Here is a 12171-nt window from a genome sequence, read left to right as displayed (position 1 = left end):
AGCCTTATAGCCTGTTTTGTGTTCTTATCGCAGATCCGGCTGTTAGTTGAGAATGTTGCGGATTGGTGTTGTTGCAGCTTTTTGCACAGGAATGCCTACTCTGCATCTCATTAGCAATAGTTGCCGGGGACACCTGTGGTGATGTTTTATATAGCTGCTATCACAGGTAAACTAGTGCTTTAGGCTGTTAGCACCTGTTTGTGAATGAGGTGATAAGTTTATCGCAACTTTGGCCATATTAAGAAACTGGGGCCTGCGCCAATGTCATCCAGCATATTTGGCGCTTCAGTACCTCGAAGATGAAATAGTAGCAAAAGCGATGGCGTGTTTTCTTAAATTTTGTATCCGTCATCGCTTGAATCTTTGATAACGATGAGTCATCTTGTTTACACATTAGAGGATTGATGAAATTATTGTAAAAACTGTACGTCGCGCCACGGTCATATTTTTTATGAATTGTGATTTATATGTGATTTATATGTAAACTGTGTTCTTGTTGTGTAGTAATAACTAATTTTAATTGATTTTTAATTGAGAAAGTGTATAAAATGTATTTCATGAACTTTTATGGTATTTCTACAATTATGAAAAACCGAATAAAGTTGGTTTTGACTTTTGACTTTGAATGAGGTGATAAGTTTATCGCAACTTTGGCTGCGATATAGTGCAGATAACTTGCCAATAGCTCCTTGAGAATATAACCCCAAGTGTTTAAGACTGCATGAATACTCACTGGATGAATAAGTGCATAGGTAGTGCCTAGTTCATTCCTTGAGGATACCGGTAGTGCCTGAATGATTCACTGAGTATGTGAAAACTCCATGAGTCATTCAATATCTACATAGTTACTGCCTGAGTGTTTGCATGAGTTTATCACTACTATCTGGATCTTTGGATGTGTGCATCACTAATGCCTCCATAATTCAATACATGCATATATAGAGGTTGGATGATTAAATGCGTGCATCTTTAGTGCCAGGATGATTGCAGGAGTACATACATAGTATATAGGTGATATATAGAGTGCATGGTTAGTACATACGGGATTGTTTAAGTGCGCACATAGAACCTGGCATATTGCTTTGCAAGGTAGAGTCTTACTTTCTTAATTTACTATGTAAGGTACATGTGAGTGGAAGTGAGCGAGTGGCAGAGCCAGCCAGTGAGTGAGCAGCAGAGGGCAAAGAGTGGAGCAAGATTGCCGGACCATGGTCCAAGGAGCTGGGTGAGGTGCCGTAAAGCGGCACAGCAGGCCCACAGCTACTTTGGAGACATTTTGGCGACAGCAGGACATTGGTTGAGCAGTAATAAGGGGGGGTCAGCCAGCCAGCAAAAATCACCAAAAAGGCAGCCAGAGCTGGAGTTTAGTGCAGGCAGAAAGCGGAGTACCACGGGTGCTATTCTGCTGTGCCTGACCCGAGGTCTCCCAGTGGGTTCTAGTGCTTAGAGAAGAGCACAGGTAAGAGCAGCAGCCCACTTGGTGAGGGCAATAATCCCTGAACCTGTGCTTCTATGATCCAAGTACACAGTGAAAACTGCACTTGTTACCTGGGGAGGCCCTAACTACCGACAACACCACACATTCTTGTCAAGTGAAGGAGGTGGAAGAGGAAGAGCATGAGTCAGAGGGTGTAGGAGTCACTCATAGAGGAAAGAGGAATAGAGCAGCACAGGAGTTCCTGAGCAGTTACAGAAACAAGTGCCATTACAGGCAGGGCAATGGGTGAAGCAGGCTGGGCAAGTCCATCTTTGTGTGGAGGTTGCCGCTATCATTGGTATTTCAATTACTGCTGCAGCCCCCGCCCTACTCAACAAGCCATAACCCCTAACCACTAGGCGGGTGAGTGAGTGTACATACGGGTGGTGGCTAGAGCCATGGATTCCGTCTGCCTGCATGGAAGCCAGTAAGGCTTGCACATTTCACTCCTGTTATGGCTACTGTTATTGTTTCGCCCCCTCAGACTCTTATCTCCTCTATTTTTTTGCATTGACACTCTACTGTAAAATGTCATCAAACAATCAAACATTTGTAAAGTGCGCTATTCACCCGTGAGGGTCTCAAGGCGCAGAGGGTATACTGCTAAGGTATGACAAGGAAGGGAGACCTACTGTTGCTATTCAACCTAAATCTTGGTACTCCAGAGGTGTATCTGGCGAGCTGCTACACTATGAGGTAGGTCTCCTAAGAGGGTTCATACAGTTTCAGTTACAGTCACAAAAAGGCAAAAGACTGTCAAAAAAGCCCAAATTCAAAAGGCCTTACCAACTCTAAATGAGATGGAGCTCGAGAAAACGCCTTTTCATATTGGGGCATCATCTCATCAAGAACATGTGTAATTGGTCCCTAACTTTGCATTTAAGACTGCATCTAAGATTGCTAGGTCCAGCTTGTCCATCCCCATGTTATGGACGTTTTGGAGCATATGGATAAAGTGCGATCTGAAAATGGGTTGCCCTTATTCACACCCACCACCGCAATAGTTTTGGCCTTGTCTGATGGTTTGTTATCTAAGGGGGATGCTACAGGTGATTGTTTGTTCCAGTCCACCTAAAAAGTTGTCCCATGTTTAAAAACGTGTGAAGAAAAAAGGAGTGACCCCACCGACCAAGAGACAGGGTACGAAAGGTAATCAATTCAAATGAAATTCTATTGGAATAAAAAGGATTCTTCAAATTTCAATCAACCATACATCAACCATCAACAATCATCCGTCAAACCACTCAAGTGTCTAATAATAAGCACAGATACAGACCCACAAACCAAGTATAAGCACATAGATAGAGACTAATCCGAATAACAAAAGATAATTTTTTTTAATTTCCCATTGTTCTTAAAAGATCATATATAAAGCAGAGACAGAAAGATAATTGTTTGTAAAATATGTTAACAAATCACTGTACTAAAATACATGAGACAAAAAAAATGTGAAACATAAAACATCATAAATTAGTTATTTCAAATGAATCAATCAATTTGTTTGGAGTCCATCGATACTTATTTGATTGGACTAAAGAAAGTTCCTTGAATATAACCCTAAAAACAAAGAACGTTGACACGTTTCCGTAACTATGAATTATTTGAAAACCACCTTCATCAGGACAAGAGTGATAGTTGCCTCTCCAATTAATGATACAAGTTCACATGTGCCTTTGAGGCAAATGTAAAAGGTTGGGTCACACTTCTAACACAAAATGGAGTCGCGTCAATATTAATAATTTCTAAAAACAGTGAGATATGATGATTCCCTAGTTATGCTTTTCCTTAAGAAGACTGAATATTCATTGAGTCTTGCTGGAATGCTAATACGTCATTCACCTCAATCACCTCAATTCTGGTCCAGACTTAATACCCTGTTATATCAGTAGGATCCTTTCGTTATGCGAAGTTATCCACCCATCCATAAGATTTTATGTGTTCTAATTTGCCATAAAATGCGGGAAAACAAAGATTTTTTGTCACTTAAGTATTTTAGTACAATGATTTGTTAACATATATTGCAAAAATTTGTCTTTGTGTCTTTGCTTTATATATGATCTTTTAAGAACTATGGGATTTTTTTTATAAAATGATCTTTTGGTATTAGGATTAGTCTCTATGTGCTTATAATTGTTTTGTGTGTCTGTATCTGTGATTATTAATAGACACTGAGAAGTTTGATAGATGATTGGTGATGGTTGATGTATGGTTGATTGAAATCTGAAGACTCCTTTTGATCCCAAGAGAATTTCATCTGTATTGATTACCATGTTTAAAATCTACTGCTATCACAATTTAGAGAGGGGCGCCGTATGTAAAGGTGGTTCAGGCCCAAGTACATTCGAAGCCTGATTGTGATTCTGTAGCTTGTCAATCAGATGAGTTAATAGATTAAATATTGTTATCTGTCCAAAAGATCAATCCTTCAAAGCCAGAAGGTGCAGCGCAGGCTGTCATTGGTTATTATAATGATGTAAATGAAAGTGAGGTATCTGTCATTTGTTTTGATGATGTGTAATCAAGCGATAGTCTCTTCACATCACCTTTATCTAGGAACGTAAGTGTCTGTAAGAATGTGGGCATATTTATAAATCAGTCAGTAAAGGAAAACATCAGAATGAATCCATTTGGCCCCGCTATACAATATTGCAACCAATACTCTGATTTACAATCAACTTTAATTCCCAAAAATTAAACTCAGAGATTCTGTCCGGGGCTTAGGAAGTCTAATCAAATGGATAGCTCTCTGAATTCTTCAGATCCTTTGTTTTTGAATAAATATGATGTCCTCACATTGGCAGAAGAGTGTCCCCTAAATATCAAAGCTTATTGGATAACAGAATAAGGCAAAATCTGCTGGGTACAATGGATACAATAACAACAGCGCTAAATTTTCACACTAACAAACTTGAAATTCAAGTGAATTTACTGAAAACACTACTAGTATATGTAGTAGGGATTAATACAAAATGGTACAATTTAACTAACCTTGTGGTTAGAACACAATCTGATGTAAATAACGAACTGACTAAATGTATAAGCCACACATTTTATATATTGTGTCAGTACCTCTGAATATAGTAGGGTCTCTTGTTGATGAAATCAAGAAACTAGGGTGCTCATTTATGAGCCCCTGCATCACTTTTGCGCCACCGGTGCATCACTTTTTGTGAAGCCACAGTGGCGTAAAACATGCGCCTTGTTGCGCCATATTTACGAAGTGACGCATCTAGGTAGATGCGTCACTGCGTAAACCCCTGCGCTATATTATACCTGCACCAGGTATAATGTATGCAGGGTGGGCGTAACCCCGCAAGAAAGGGTCGTAGAAGTGGCGCAGAGAAATTTATGAGATTTAGTTGCGCCACTTCTAGGACGCCAATGCGTCAGCACCTTATGCCTGCCTCATGGCAGGCGTAAGGGTGATGCAGGCCCTTTCACATCGGGCTTGACCCATGTGAAAGAAGCATTGCTGGAGTTGCGTCAGGCGTCCGACACAACTCCAGCAATGCACCACTTTTTTGCACTGACAGATACGTCCGTTATACCGACGTATCTGTCCTTCCTTAAGACATGATGCTTCATATTGTAAATATGACGCATCATTGGTGTTACAAGGAGAGTGCACTGAGAAACGGCGCAACGCTGCTTTTACGGAGCGATGAGCCACTTCTCGTAAATGAGGCCCTAGCTACCTAACCAAAATCAGAAGGTCCTCTAATCTCCCATATGCATTGAGAGACAAGGACAATTAATGTGTGTACAAAATCCCAAAAAGTCCCCTGTGAGGCTTTTGTACATATAGTTAGTGGTTTATCTGGGGATGAGCAGAAATTAGAAGTGGTTTATGGGTTAAACATAAATACTGGTACTGATGAATGTTAAAAACTCCACGATATTAGGTGATAGAACTGGTGATGTCATCCCACTGATGAAAAGGGCTAATATAAGGCTGTGGAAGGCCTGGAACAAATCTAGCAATAATAAAGATATATCAGCAAAGTAGTATTCTATCTCTGAACCGAGTGACAAGAAACCTTTTAGGCAGGACCAATCAAATACAGTCCATATATTCCCCTTGATTATGTCGAGATAAATCATATAAACTCTCCTTTAAAGACACAGATTCAGAGCCTTTCAATAGAGAGTACAAAATAGGCTTCAAGTGTTACTGATGCAGCTGGCTTCAATAATGGGATTGTGACTCTGCAAAATGATAGTGTTACCAAGAATAGGTAAGAGTGCAAAAAGGTCCATGGCAACAGTCTTGGAAAAATAAATTGTCATTTACAAATACAATCTCAACCAATTTCAATTATAGAACATATGCCTTTGTCACAGTCTTATTGATGATGGGAACAGGGCTGGGGTCAACCACAGTCCACCATATTTTAGAGGACATCAGCGTAACTGTCCAGTAAATGAACTTGGCCCTGCTATTTCTACAAAGGCCCTGCCAAAAAATCAATCTTGGAATTTCCTGATACTAAATTTTCCACCCCTATACAAATCAAGGGGTATTTACGCCAGTCTAAATTGGAGTTCAATTCTAAACCTCACTTAAACAATTACTGAAATAACCTGTATTAAATCAACAGATCTTGTTTCCATTGAATATAAACAAATTCATCCTAATTTAGCCCCTGAGTCCACTATTTTAATTTGGAGTTTTAATGAAATAGTTAATAAAGTCTATGACTCCAGGTTATATTTTATAGAATGGAGCATTGAGATCAAGAAATGCAACCCTCTGAAAATATCCCTTTATTTTAGAAGTACTAGCCCAAGAGTAGAAAAGAAGAAGTTGAATGCAAAAGGCCAATTTCATTACTTAGAGGTGGAACAGGCCCATTGAATAAGCCAGTCCACAAAACAGATCTGTTAGTTACCAATACAGTAAGAGGTGTGCGCACATTTGAGTTGTTACCTAAAAGTGAAATGTCATTAGATGATTGGACATGGGTCCCAACAACGCTAGCAACCGCGTCTCCAGGAGTTGAGGACTGAATTTTGCTAATTGAGTATGAAAATTACATTGAATTGAGAATATGTTCTTGGAATGGGCAAGAAATATGGAAAGAGCAAGTTACTCCATCACTTAGCTTTAAAGAATTATTCTTCCTGCCACACGCTCTAAAAAACAAGCCCATGCAATGGGTGGCCTCACAATTTTATTTTTCATCTGAATTTAGATTAACAGTTGAAATAATTGATTTACATTTGGCATGGGTGCAATGTGTTTTACTGCAATATAACTGTTATAACACGCTCATATTGTATGTTTATCTAAGTATGAGGAGTCAAGTCAAGTCAAGTCAAGAGATTTATATAGCGCGCTACATACCCATAGGGTCTCAAGGCGCTTGAGGAAGGGTGGGGAATTACTTGTCGAATATCCAAGTTTTAAGTTGCTTTCTGAATGCTAGGTGGTTCTGAGTAAGGCGAAGGTGAGCGGGAAGTGAGTTCCAGGTTTTAGCTGGCAGGTAGGAGAAGGATCTACCTCCCATGGTGGTTTTGTTGATGCGAGGTACAGTGGCAAGGGCTTGGTTGGAGGAACGTAGCTGACGGGAGGGGGTGTAGAAGGACAGTCGTGTATTGAGGCATTCGGGTCCAAGTTCGTAAAGTGCTTTGTGTGCGTGGGTTAGGAGGCGGAAAGTTATCCTTTTATTTACGGGGAGCCAGTGAAGGTTTTTCAGGTGGCCAGAGATGTGTTCTTTACGCGGGATGTCTAGAATGAGCCTGGCTGAAGCGTTCTGGATGCGTTGGAGTTTTTTCTGGAGTTTTGCGGTGGTACCGGCGTATAGGGTGTTTCCGTAGTCCAGGCGGCTCGTGACCAGTGCGTGGGTGACCGTTTTTCTAGTTTCGGTGGGGATCCAGCGAAATGTTTTTTTGAGCATGCGAAGAATGTTGAAGCAAGATGATGAAACGGCGTTGACTTGTCTGGTCATCGAGAGTGAGGAGTCCAGGATGACGCCCAGGTTCCGTGCGTGGTCCGTAGGGATGGGTGCTATTCCAAGGGCCTCTGGCCACCAAGAGTCATCCCAGGCGGAGGGGGAGGTGCCTAAGATGAGGACTTCTGTTTTGTCTGAGTTCAGTTTCAGACGGCTGTGCTTCATCCACGCTACTTCTTTCATTCCTTCGTGTAAGTTGGTTTTGGCGGTGTTAGGGTCTTTGGTGAGTGAGAGGATCAGTTGAGTGTCGTCAGCGTAGGAGATGATGTTGAGATTGTGTTGGCGAGCGATGGCCGCAAGGGGGCTCATGTATACGTTGAAGAGGGTGGGACTGAGTGAGGATCCTTGTGGCACGCCGCAGATGACTTCAGAGGCCTCTGACTTGAATGGTCGGAGGCGGACTCTTTGGGTTCTTCCGGAGAACAGTTCCATCCTTCAAACAGTCCAAATACAGTTCAATAATTGACTAAATCTTTGTTTCAGAAAAAATCGACCAAAAAATTGCTGATTATAAGGTGATCCCATGACTTGAAGTGATCATAACCCTTAGATGTTAACGCTACAACTACCAATAGGTCGTAATCCTAAATCTAATGAGTTTCAAAACATAGTACATTCTTCTTATAATTTGAAAAGGCTGGTATTGCACTTGGGAAATCAGGATGAAATAATGAAGTTTAATAAATGATAGTGATCCGGGTCATGTGGGGGCAGGATCAATGGTGGATAAATGGAACTATAATGCCTCATCTTTTGTTGAAAAATGTACCGCACAAAATCATGCAAAAATAAATATAATTAATGGTATTCAATTAAGTTACTTAAATTAAAACAATCACTTAATAGAGCTGTACGTGTAGCTTTTTCTCATAGATATCCGCAATCTTAAAATGCTCATAAGGATAATTGCAGTCATTTAGAAGATCATATAGACAAGAGGTGTGGCTGGCGAAATCACGTTACCAAACAGGACTGTGGCATAGATTATTACATGCTTCTAAATCAAACAATGCAAAAACTTTTGGGATATCATTAACAAACTCGAATGGGGAGGCAATAGGGCCTATAGTATTAATACCATGGAGGACGAATGGGTAAGGTATATTACCAACCTATTGTGTGTGTGTGATTTAGACACAAATTGAGATGATTTGAGTTCCCACTGTGGGAAAAACAGCAAGTCTCGTACAGAGGAAATGGGCAGCTTTAATCCAGAGAATGATCTGGATCGTATAAGCAATAGTGAAGGGATATCTTTTGCGATGTCTTAGATCAAATGGGTCTCCTGGTCCTAAGTGACTCCCTAATGACATATTCAGTGTCAATGCTGTTATGTGGGATGAAGTGTTGACTCCAGTATTTAATAAGGCACTGGTATTGAATATTGTTCCTGTGTCCTGGCAAGGTAGTAGTATTGAACCAAATTTTAAATGCAGCCCTTTCAATAAGCCTATCAATTATCGGTTAATTGCCTTAGCTGATGTAGATACAAAGGTCTTTGCCTCTAATTTACCGATGGACTTGAAAAATTGGCCAGCGCAGCAGGAAATAATTCCAACTAACCAGACAAGATTACGCATTGGCCATTCTGCTATTATCAATTTGATGTCCCTTACTTTATTAGCTGAAAGGTCAATTTTAAAAACACAAAATCTATATATCTGTTTCACAGATTTAAAAGCTGCCTTTGATTCAGTTCCTCATGTGTTATTATGATTTTTTTTTGCAGATTAGGGTATTACCCAAAAGTTGTTGGATGCTATCATTCCTTTATATACCAATAATTGGGTCCAAGTCAAGCTAGGTGATGGTCATACTCTATCTCAAAAAATCAAAACTTATAATGGCCTTAAATAGGGTTGCGTACTTGCACCTTGCCTTTATAATCTTTTTGTCAGACGTTTTCTAGCATCTTGAGTCTGTTAACGCTCATCCTCAGAAATTCACTGAGGTTCATCTTAGCTATCTGCAATATGCTAATGATACCATTCATTTGAGCCACACTCTAATAGGCCTACAAAAATTGAGCAATTTATCTGATGATTATATATTTGTGAATGGGCACAAATTGAATGTGAAAAAAATGAAAATCATGAATCTTGGCACGTAAAATTTAAGACTGCTTCATGGAGGGCTAGAGGTGGGCCAATTGAAATGCTCAGAACATATAAATATCTGGGCATTTAAAGGTAAAAACTTTAGGGCTTGTTTATGAGAAGTGATGCATCACTGCGTGAAAACAGCAATGCGTCACTTCGCAGTGCACCCTCCTTGCGACATGATAGATACAACATATTTACAGAATGACACATCAAGTTGCAAGTTGCAAGGAATGACAGATATGTCAGTATTACTGATTTATCTGTCGGCGTATAACTTACTCATTGCTGAGTTGTGTCCAAAAACAGATGCAACTCCAGTGATATGTCTTTTCACATGGGGCAAGCCCCGTGTGAAAGAGCCTGCAAAGTCTTACGCCTGCTGTGAGGCAGGCATAAGATATTGAAGCAGTTGTATCCTAGAAGCGGCCCTGTGAAATCTGATAGATTTCACTGCACCATTTCTGCAAGGCTTGGATGTGGGGGAATGCCCATTCTACATACATTATACCTGACACAGGTATATTATAGCACAGGGGATTACAAAGTGACACATCTGCCTAGATGCATCACTTTGTAAAAAGGGTTCAACATGGTGCATTTGGTATGACGCCAGTGCGTCACAAAAAGTGGCGCACCAGCAGCATAGAAGTGACACAAGCCTCATAAATAAGGACCTTTAACTTTAATTCATGCCTTCGAATGTTTATGCAAATCATTGAGGAGCCAATTGCATAACCATATTGTTAGAACTGCAGGTCTCTAGTTGGCAATGGTATACACCGTTGACCAAATAGAGACCCTTGCTTCTATGTCAGGGAAAGAGGATTACACTACTGGATAACCCCTGCTCACCTTCTTGGTAGTTTTGCACAAGCAGACAGGCTTGTCTCAGAGGCAGTATGTTAAGCATTTGTGAATACAAACAGCAATACAGTGAAAACACTACAAATGGACACCACACAGGTATTATAAAAAATAAATATTCTTTATAGACTTATCACAAGACCATTAATAGACAAAAATCCACAATACTGTAATCAATAGGAATTCTTCAGGATGGTACAAGTGGTTCAGAAATAGGTTATTCACTTAAAAATAGTCTTTAGCAGCAGATAACCCCAACTGGAGTTAACACGACTTCAAGGTCAAAGAAATCCCAAAGTACGGCGCCGACTACGAGGTACGTGACGTCGGGTCTGGAATCAAAACAGACCCACAAAGAACAGTACCTTGGAAAAGCGAAAACAAAGACAGCGCACCGCGCCGGGGAGATATGGCGTTGTTGGCGCGTTACAGCCTCGGTTCCTTGCTTCAGGGGAGATGATGAGTCGGGACCTGGATCCTTGCGTAGGCAGAGGGGGGCGCCGGTTCCTGACCGGAAAGGAGGTGACGTCACGATGGCACCGAAACCAAGTTCCGTACAATGTCGTTGGATTCTTGACCACCCATATCGACGATAGGCTCCATGATGATGTCGGCTTTGGAGTCGATGCGGCACAGCAGCTGGCATTGGGTCGGCGTCGCAGGTCGGAGCAGCGCTCACGGCTATGGCAGGCTTACAATGTTGTTCGCTGGGGTCGATGTGGCATGGCGGCCATCGTCGGGTCTTCATTGCAAGTCAGAGCAGTGCTCACGACTTCATTGCAGATTACGGCGTTGCTCGACAGCGTCGGTATTGCAGATTCCTTCTGTGGCACTAGAACAGCAAGTTCCAGTTGCAGGCAAACAGAAGGGGGTGAAGTCTGGTATCCCTGAGACTTCAGTAAGGAGGCAAGCTCAAATCAAGCCCTTGGAGTAATATTCTGCAAGATGCTGAAAGTTCTTTAAAAGGTTCTTCTCCTTTCCTTGGCTATGAAGATACCACTGTAGACCAACCCAACAAACGTTAAGTATGGGCGGAAAATCTGTTTTGGCAATTATGCGATCCGCGAATCTCGGGAATTTGCAGAAAAATCAGCAAATCCGCTTGGAGGGCGGATTTTTTTTTTAAACCGTGGCTGGCATCTTCGTGCAGGGTAGGATTCATTCTGGCACGATGCTCCTGTCACAAAAAGTAAACCTCAACAGGAAGCACTTACATGTATAAATAAAGCAGGTGCCCTAGTTGAAGCTCAAATTTAGTAACGCATTCATCAGCCCAAAAACAACTGTGAGCTTTGTCGAGGATGGGCAGGTGTACTTTATCCCCATTATCTACGGTCGAAAATTATCTGTGATGCTGGATAGAGTTCTCTGCATCCTTCACTTTACCTGTGTCTAGGAGCTTCTTTCTCCTCATCTGCTGCTCTGATCCGTCTCTGACCTGATACACACAAGAGGCATGTGAACTCGCATACAAGCCCAGCTCTTTGGCCCCGCCCACACACTAGTGGTGTACACTGTTTTCCCGCCCTGACCCACTATTATTGACAGCTCACTCAAGGGACCCCAGCGCTGGGCAGGCATGCTTTCTCCCATTAGCTACCATCATAAATTAGCTGTGATGCTGGATAGATGCCTCTGCATCATTCACTTTCACGAGCGCAATTCCCGTGCAGTTCCTGTGTCCAGGAGCTTCTTTCTCCTCATCTGCTGCTCTGATCGGTCTCTGACCTTATGCACACAAGAGGAATGGGAACTCGCATAGAAGCCCCGCTCTTTA

The sequence above is a fragment of the Lissotriton vulgaris genome, chromosome 3_1 (assembly GCF_964263255.1).
Source record: "Lissotriton vulgaris chromosome 3_1, aLisVul1.2, whole genome shotgun sequence".
Taxonomy (NCBI): Eukaryota; Metazoa; Chordata; class Amphibia; order Caudata; family Salamandridae; genus Lissotriton; species Lissotriton vulgaris.
The sequence above is the reverse complement of the archived record's forward strand: the minus strand, read 5'-3'. Positions refer to the sequence as shown.